Source organism: Strix uralensis, chromosome 3 (assembly GCF_047716275.1).
Source record: "Strix uralensis isolate ZFMK-TIS-50842 chromosome 3, bStrUra1, whole genome shotgun sequence".
Taxonomy (NCBI): Eukaryota; Metazoa; Chordata; class Aves; order Strigiformes; family Strigidae; genus Strix; species Strix uralensis.
In genome coordinates, this window is record NC_133974.1 from 92,281,975 (window position 1) to 92,290,966 (window position 8,992).

The following is an 8,992-nucleotide window of genomic DNA, read 5'->3' on the forward strand; positions in this document are numbered from 1 at the left end:
CACCTGTACACCTAGGCAAAGGGCAACAGTCCAATTTAGGGACAGGCAAGTCTCTTCATTCCCCAGTATTGGCTTCTCCAGTAAGTGGGCTCATTGCCAGGGTTAGAGCATGGACTGAGAAAACATAACATCACAGGATGCAGACATGCCTGCTATGTTAGCTGTTTTAACAGGGAAGGCTGCAGCTCCCTAGGAAAACCACACCTTGCTGCTACACTGTGAGACACCTTAATTCTCGTTGTTCATTGCAAGGGCTGGGGTCCCAAGCAGGCTCATGAATTTCACTCCCCAACCTAGAAACAGAAGAGCTAATCGTAACAGCAGCATATCAACGCAGTCAAGCCCCTCACCAAAGCTCTTGCTGGGGATTTCTGTAACCATGAAACCTATGTTCACATCTCAAGCCATAACCCTCGCAGCGAGCCCACCCCTTCCCTAGGGAAAGAGATGGGTGTTAAGGAGGAGATCCTAGGAAAGTGCTTTGCTAATCCAACTATCAGCTCCAGGAAAGTGTTCATGTCCCAGGGCAATCTTTTCATCAAAACTGGGTCTGAATGCCAAAAATGAAGGAAATGACAAAATGAGTAAAGAGCAAATTAAAATCCCAGAGCATTTAATTATGGAATCAACAAAACGTGGTGTTCTTGGAACAAATGCCGTGTGTGCCCCAGGCACCTCAGCAACTGCTGCCTGGCACCACTGAGACTCCTCAGCATCCCTCTGTCCCTCAGTTGAACAGCAACTGGGAACTGCCAAAAGTCAAAGCAGAAATCCTGGCACACATCAGGGTTTCTTGTTTCTTTCTTTTTTAATGTTTGCGTTGCCATCTCCAATATGACTTATGAGAACTCCGATGACTGAAACAACAGATGGGGCTTCCACAAAGCAGCACGTTGTCAGAGAGGAAACCGCACGGCTGGCAACTCAGCGGCAGCCCAGCATCACTGTTTCCCCCTACATGTCCTCACAGAGTTATCTGCTTATTAGGATAGATCTACAGGCTGCCATGTGGTCTCTGTTTATGGGAAGAATAGTGATGATGCATTTATATATTCTTTTAAAATTTAATTGATGGACATGCCTCCTTGCAAATCAATACCAGGGAAATATTAAAGCTACTTTGATGAGGAAAAAAATAATTGGATTAATTAATAAGAGAAAATATAGCTCTCAGTTAACATATTCAATCTGGTTTTAATATGATTTTTGTAAGTTCTTTACTGAATTGTCACTCTGATAACATTGTGGTGGAAACACACCATTTTCTTTCCTACACCACAAAACCTTTGGGTCCTCCCATCCCTTAAGTTTACAGTCAGTTTAGAAATTGTGACTTGTGTCATGTGCAAACAGTGTTCTCTGAACACTTTTACTGGCTGGCTTTATTTCAGGGCATTAATCTGTCGTAACTTTGCATCCTTTCAGGCAGTGATAGAAACCCAGAAGATAATTACAATTGATTTCATGGCACCCTACTCACTATCACACCTGAGAACACTTCAAATCAGCAGGAAAATCCCTACTGAACTCCAGGGCACCTGGATCCCTCTCCAGATCAGAGTTAGAGATGGGGTTGAGGGCTTAGTTTTTTGGTTTTTGGTTTTAAACCTAGAAGAACATGAAGGATGAGGGTTGCAGACCAATTTGCAAGTGGTGCGTGTCAATTGTAGGAGAAATGTCTTAAAAGACTTAACGCAATATTTGTCGAAAAAAAAAAAAAGAGATCAGGCAAATACTGTGTCTAAAAAGATTGCTTCAAAGGCTCACAGCACACAAACACTGGCGTAAAGTGCTTTACATGAAGCAATCCTCAGAAGGGTATGCTTTCACACCAGAAGTTTTCTAAACTATTCTGCAAAATTTAACAGAGAATTCCATCTTTGCTGAAAGACCATGCATCTCTCTAAGGCTGCTCCAATGCCTGCAATATCAAGAATTACTCAACCTGTCTCTGAATATGAGATACATCCTTTTGAAATCTGTCAACAACAACTGAAAAATCAATTATGTCTGTGGAAAAAAGAAAATATAGACTCAGGCAAATGGGCTGCTTCATACCCAAGTTTCCGTATCGGCTGTATTGTATCATAATTATGTTGAGTGAAATACTACCTGACTGCAAAATTTCACAGCTCTCCAGTGCAAGAAATACATTTTTGTAGCCTTTAGGAGACTCAGAAAAAAAGAGATGTTCCACTTAATTGCAAAATCTTATGCTAGAGATGAAAAGGGACCTCATCTGAAAATAGGTAAGTAATTAGAAGTAGTTTGGCAAGATGATGATGAACTCAGTAAGTACAGCATTACCTCCCCTCAGTTGTGCATACTGTATGCATTAAGCATTAAACATATTGGAGGCTGTACATAGTGATGAAGATACCAATGCAGAAAGCAAATGCTGAACTAAGGTTCCAAATTTGTCCATTTCTGACTGCCACGTATCAGAAAAATCGGAATAAAATTCAAAGCCAACTCCAGAGAGGAAAAGATCAACACTGAAAAGCTGAGTTTGCCAAAACCCTTGGAAACTGAAGTCCTGGAGATATATACAACTCTGCTGAGGACTTAGTTTTTATGGGCACCTTCCCTTCTGGCTGTGGGGCCCCAATTGTCCCAGGTCAAACTTACTGACATGCCTGCGGTTCCTGCTGAATGCCCCGCCTGTCTGCTTGGAGGAAAAAGCACTTCGCAGCCCCTGCTATACTGGCTCTAAAGCTCACTGGTTTAAGGTTACATTTTGATTTCTCCTTATGTGGAGTACAACTGAAAACACCACTTGTTCTGGCAAGAAAATGAAGACATTCGGTGTAATATGGGTGAGCAGATCAGCTATTAGCATCTCAGCAGGAGCCGTTCAGGGATATGCTTCAGTCTCCTCATATGTAATACCCAAGATTGCCTCAATTTTGCCTGAAATTTCTCTCCCCTTCCCACTCCCACAGGAGTTGCTATACTTTTTGATGAATGAGTACTGAGCTCGGGAAACCAAAGAAAGTCAAACATACCACAGATGGGTATTAAGCAAGCCTCCTCGAGCATTTATCTGTAAACCATAATCCTTACTTACAAAAAACCACACTCAAAAGACAAAACCCCACCTCCAGACACATAAGGCTCTCCCCTCTCATCCCTCCTTTTCAGCCACAGACTCCCTAGTAGATATGATGGTTTGGGGGTACTGATTACAACCGGCTCTCCTAAGAGACGGGGTTGATGGACTATGAGTTGATTCCTACTGTCTCAGTAAACCCTTTAGAGTTCACAAGCTCGCAGTTTGAGAAGCCAAGGCAAGGAAAGTTAATACATTTATTTACAGGATTTTTTACCTTTTTCTTTACTACCTGCCTAACCCAAGATGAGTCTGCAGTCTCAAGCAGGGTTATCACCAAGCATTTCCTCTCCAGCATATAAGGGATCTAGCAATACTATGTATGCAACATACATGCCTTTCCTCTCAGAGGGAGACCCAGTCAAGTGCGGAACTCCGGTAATTCCTTTTATGAAGCATTTTTAACTCTGCTCTTAGATTCTGCCTGCACATCATTTTATATCCTAACTTCTTTCTCCCTCACTTCTTAAGTCTTCATTTCACATGTTACAGACAGATATTTCAAAGGGTTCACAAAATAATTGAGTTGCTACAAAATGCAGCAAATAATATATATTTTAATTCCTCTATTAAACTTACATATATTCACACAAGTATTTTTATATGTATATACACACACAAACACAGAAACTCTGGTGCCTATTGGATTTCTACATGTGTAATTACAGTTTGACATTCAAAATGAGATGGGATGAAATCCCAAATCCATAGCATTCATATAAAAATAAATCCAGTGCAACACACAAAAGTCAGGACGTTGCAGTGCAGATTAACCCAATCATCCTGTTTGCCATTATCTGATGCCACTATAGATACACTGAACATTTGCTTCTGTTCTGCTGCTGTTTGATATGAGAAAAGCTCATTCATTCAAGTTCCTTCTCTAGCCTAAATTTAAGGATTACTTTTCAACAACCCCCTGACAATTTAAATAAAACACAACACCCCTTAGCTTTCATTTAAGGCTGACAATTGATGAAACAGATCACAGCTGCTGGGAATCAGCATTAACTCCCCTTGCAGAGCACTGCTGATGGAGCTGAGTGCATTTGCAGCAGCTGCCAACTGCCTCACACCCACCACACAACTTCCATGAAGGTCTGACAGTGAGGATTATAACTAAGTGCTGTAAACAGTTATGGAGGAAACTGAATAAAATATTGGCAGTTAAAATATATCCCACAAAACCAAGCTACAGCAATATTTTCATGCTAGTATTCTAGCTTGATTTTAGCACTTGTTTGCTTTTCCCACAGGAAAACAGCAGTTCATAGGTAAGAAGATGGCAGCTCATAGTTATGCGTTTGAAATGTCTTTTCTACCTTGTATTTTTCCATATAAATTTAAGTTAGAAAACATGAACAAAAACCATTTCTTTTGAAGTAAGGAAAGGAAAATAAAAACATTTTCATTTCACTGTCATCTGCCACGTGTACCAGTGACCCAGAGGAGGAGGACATGGTGGCAACAGAAGAAGGTTCTGGAGCATCCCCCTAGGTCTCACTGCAGGGGAGTCAAAGCCCTGCATGGAGGAGTCTTGCATGTAGGTAGTTACAGGCTCAAGACTTAATGTGCCTCCTCACCAGGAGTTACCAAATCCTGCCTACCTTTGGTTAGCTTTCCTAGGGATAGCTTCCTGATTTTTCTCTTTTAACTGAGTACTGGCAGGCGCCACGAGCAGACACACAGGCTTGCGGACACCCACTATTACAGCACCCATCATGTGTGTCACACAGACTCTTTCTGATACAGATGCAGCAGTGTGAAGCTGGATACCCCGCAGGGCAAGTACTCACCCTTCCTTCACCTCCAGGCCAGCAGCAGCCGGAGGCTCAGCCCGTTTTCCAGCAAACTCCTGCAGTAACACAGCTCCCAAGTGACCAGCATGCATTCCCCAAAGATGGGAAGCAGCCAGATATGTGAGCCCAACACCATTCAGGAGCTCTCTGGGAAGCTTTAGTCTGACCATGTGCACCAAATTGCTGATTCTCCACTGCCAGAGTCCACCTGAACCCCAGCCCCAGGCACCCTGGGCCACTCTCCCTGACGCTCAGCCAGGTGTGCTCGCCTCTGTGCCGGCCTCACTAGGCTGCTGGCCCACAGCTGTGGGGAGCCCTGTTTGAGCCCCAGCGCTGCTCACTGCCCAGCCACCGCTCACCAGCTGGGACAGCCGCTCACAACTACGCTCGTAAATACACTTCTGTGGCTGGAGGTCCAGCTGTGTATCTATCGACACATCTGCACAGGCTTTCTGTGCACTCCAGAAAACCAGCCTGGAAGTGCAGCATAAATGCTTCCCAAGGCTTCACCCTTCCTGACAGCTCTTCAGGTACTGATGGAAAAAGAGGCCCAAAAACTGAAACCTATTTTGCTGCTTACTGCCATGTGTGTTCTCCAACCAGTTAACGCTTGGCTGAACCTTGGCTTGGCTCTACCAGTTGCTGAAAAACCACAGGACAGCCTTCCTGGTTTGCAATGCCAGCCTGGCAATGGGGGAGCTGCTGTCAGCTTCAGTGGCAAGCAGATGGTCTGTTCAAACACTGCGATGGCCCCCATTCTGGAGAACTGGGCCTCACTGCCTCTGACACGTTTTTCTTCAAACCATCCGCATGGGTGAAGGAAGCACTATCAGCCCTATTTTTTCAGATGGGGAAATAAGTCGGGGGTGGGAGGGAAAGAAATGTTACAATGTAAAGGCTGGAGAAAAATTCTGTGGTGTGCAATAGGCTAGAGTGATCATAAAATTCCCCCTCTAGAGAATAAATTAATGACCTTTACAGAAATCATGTCTGGTGGACAACTAATTAAAAGTATTGCTCAAATGACAATACAGGTCCAGGTCCAGTTGTTTGTTTGTTTTCCCTTAATCTATTGTTCTGAGCTTCTCCCATGACAGCTGAAAAGACCTGCCTTCTCATCTCCTGAACCAACAGGTTTGGTTAAGTAGGAATTGCTGTAAAAGGGGCTGAAAGCCATGTGCCACTGGAACAAGCTGAACCAGGACATACAGAAGCAAATGTCACACAAGGTCAAGCAGGTACTTTTAAAAATCTCATGCTGGCACAAAGCCTAGGTCTCACTGATGTCCCGAGGCTGCTTTGCTATGTTCTCAATGGCACCAAAATGTCACAGGTAGGTTTTCTAGGGACAAATCAAACGAAACTACTCTTTAGTAAGACAAATGCTTCTAAAACAAAGAAGACATCAAATGACCGTGGGGTTACAATCTCAATTATGGCCTTTTGTGCAGGCGTGCACTGGTAATTCTTGCTCAGGGATTTGCGATGAATGCACTGGGAACACGGTTTGCTTGAAACTGCCAATACTCAGACACTGGCTGTATCAAAACCAACACACAGCCTAGCAGTGCTTTTCTATGAACTCCTTGCTGCACTTAAAAGTGTTGCTGTAGAAGCATTCTGCTCTCTTATTTTGAAAAATGTAAATTTTATTACTGCTTTAAGACTTCATCTATCATTTTATAGGGTACTATATCAGCTGGCCTAGAATTCTGAAAACCAGCACTCCTTAACCCAGAGCTACGGTCAGGAGCTTTACAAATGACTTTTCATTTCTTCATAAATTTTCCTCTTCTGAGATTAGGAAAACACAAGTAAATTGCTGAATCCACTTTGCTGATGTGCCACATTTTTCTGAACAACAAACAAGAACATTTTTCTCACCTGGGGGCTGAAATTTCATCAGCCATGTTGATTACCTTTATCCATGAATTAGAAATCTGAACTTAGTTTGGTAGGTTAAAACGTACATCCACATTCATGCCCATATCCTTAAGACATGTTTAGATTACAGTATTCCCAGTCAATAATGTGGGGCTTTTTTTTTGTGCATATACGTAGGCAATTCAAACCAGCTCATAATTATTCTTAATAAACAAGAGATATGGAGAGTGGATAGATGGTGTTTGCATGTGTGTAACTGGGGTACATACTAAGCAACTTACCCTGCAGTCACATCATGGGTCAGCAAAACCACTAAGCACAGAGCTCAGATTGTTCATATTCAAGTTCACACTGGACATTGCTCCCACAGATACTTCTAGAATGACTGGTTGTTTATTTTAATGAAATGAGTAAAATATTTCCTCAAAAAAAAAATTATTAATGTTTCACATTCTTAGTTCTAGTGCTTCATTTACCAGCGTCAAACATGCATGGGTTACACAAACATAGATGGGGTCAGAAAAGCTTACTTCTTTTTGTATTGTCAAGACAGTTTAATTTATTTCTTCTCCAGGGAGAAAAAGAGTCTGTAAGAAGGAAAAACGCTGGAAAATAAGCATATAACCTTATACACAGAACAAAAAAACCCCAAACAATAATGTTGGCCCTTCAGTCAGAGTTACTCCTTCTTGAGTTTGCATTGGATGAATGCTGCAATACAATTTAAATTGTAACATTACTGCAGGATTTTCTGATTTGGAGTAGGTGCAATGCATCCATCATGACTATTGTGTGCCCACTAAAAGAAAACACCACAGAACTACCCTCCAGGGTGTCCAGAAAAATTCCAGAAAGCCCATGGACCTTTCTCAAATCCACAGTACCTCCCTACAGTTCTAGGTACTTCAGGTGGAAGTTGTTCAGGTAATGATGGCTGAAGATAAGTAGATCTAGGTAAGCTGATGTGTTGAACATGGCTAGATCTCTGGTAGCCACTTCTTCATTGTTTTGCTGTTGGTTTTTTGTTGTTGTTGTTTGTTTGGGTTTTTTAGTTCAGGCTTTTACTACTATAATAACGGGGTTGCAGGCATGGATTTAGTTGTTGGTTGTTTTTTTTTTTATTTAATTGGACACAGGGATTGTCACTTTCCTTTCTAAATCATCAGCTACTCACCACTGTTGGACAGCTTTCTAATTCATTCCAGAAGTCAGTGTATTGTATTACTACATAAAAATTGAGTAAATCGCCCTAAGACTCTGCAAAAGGAAAGACAGTAATTTAAACAAAGTAGTATGAGAGTGTATCACTGTAACTGTTTCCACAATGTGTCAGTGGCCAATTGCTACAAAAAATATATAACTTATTTTGTGGTTACCTGTTGTTGCAGGGGGATAATCCCAAAGGGATCAGGATCCAACTGAGAGAGCCCTTAGCTTCACCACAAGAAATAAAGTTATCTCAATTATCCAGGAAGGCAGAACTAGTAATTTCAACTGTAATGAAGCACAAGAATCTTAGTACCAGATCAAGGCCCCCTGAACTCACCTTTTGCAAACATTGAAGAGACAAATTACCCGAGAGAATTTACAGTGTATATACTGGAACAGAGACCAAACAAGAGATGCCACAGTGGACGAGCAGAGGGAGGTAGTGGGCAACATGGCCAAAGTACTGTGGCTTCAGGCAGCCTACAGCCCTATCTGCTCCGTATGGCTTAAGAGACCCGCAGGGGTTAATACAGTTAACTTCTAACTCCTCCACGGAGACAAAACTACGGAAGTGAATGTCTGCTTGTGGATATTTTAAACAAAAAAGAAAACATATGGCCCTCTGGAACTGCGCTTTCTGTTTCACCAGCTGATATGACACAGAGAACAGATAGCCTAGGCCTAGAACTAAATGCAAAAGCCTTATTCCAAGGAGCCATTAGAGACCAATTTAGGGAACGTGCTTCAATTTTAAAAGGTCTCAGATTAGGAAAGCGGAAACACAAAAAAGTTGAGAATGCTCATGTACGCTAACTAGCAAAACATTTAAAACCACAAAATATCTTAGCTGTATGAAACAGCAGTTTCTCATCCATGTGAGGAATATTTCTGCAAACTATAAAAGACAACTTAGAATGAATCATTAAAACCAGCTTTTTCTCTCCAAGATGTTATTTTGTGATTCTACACATAGACTAGTAAGGACCAAAAA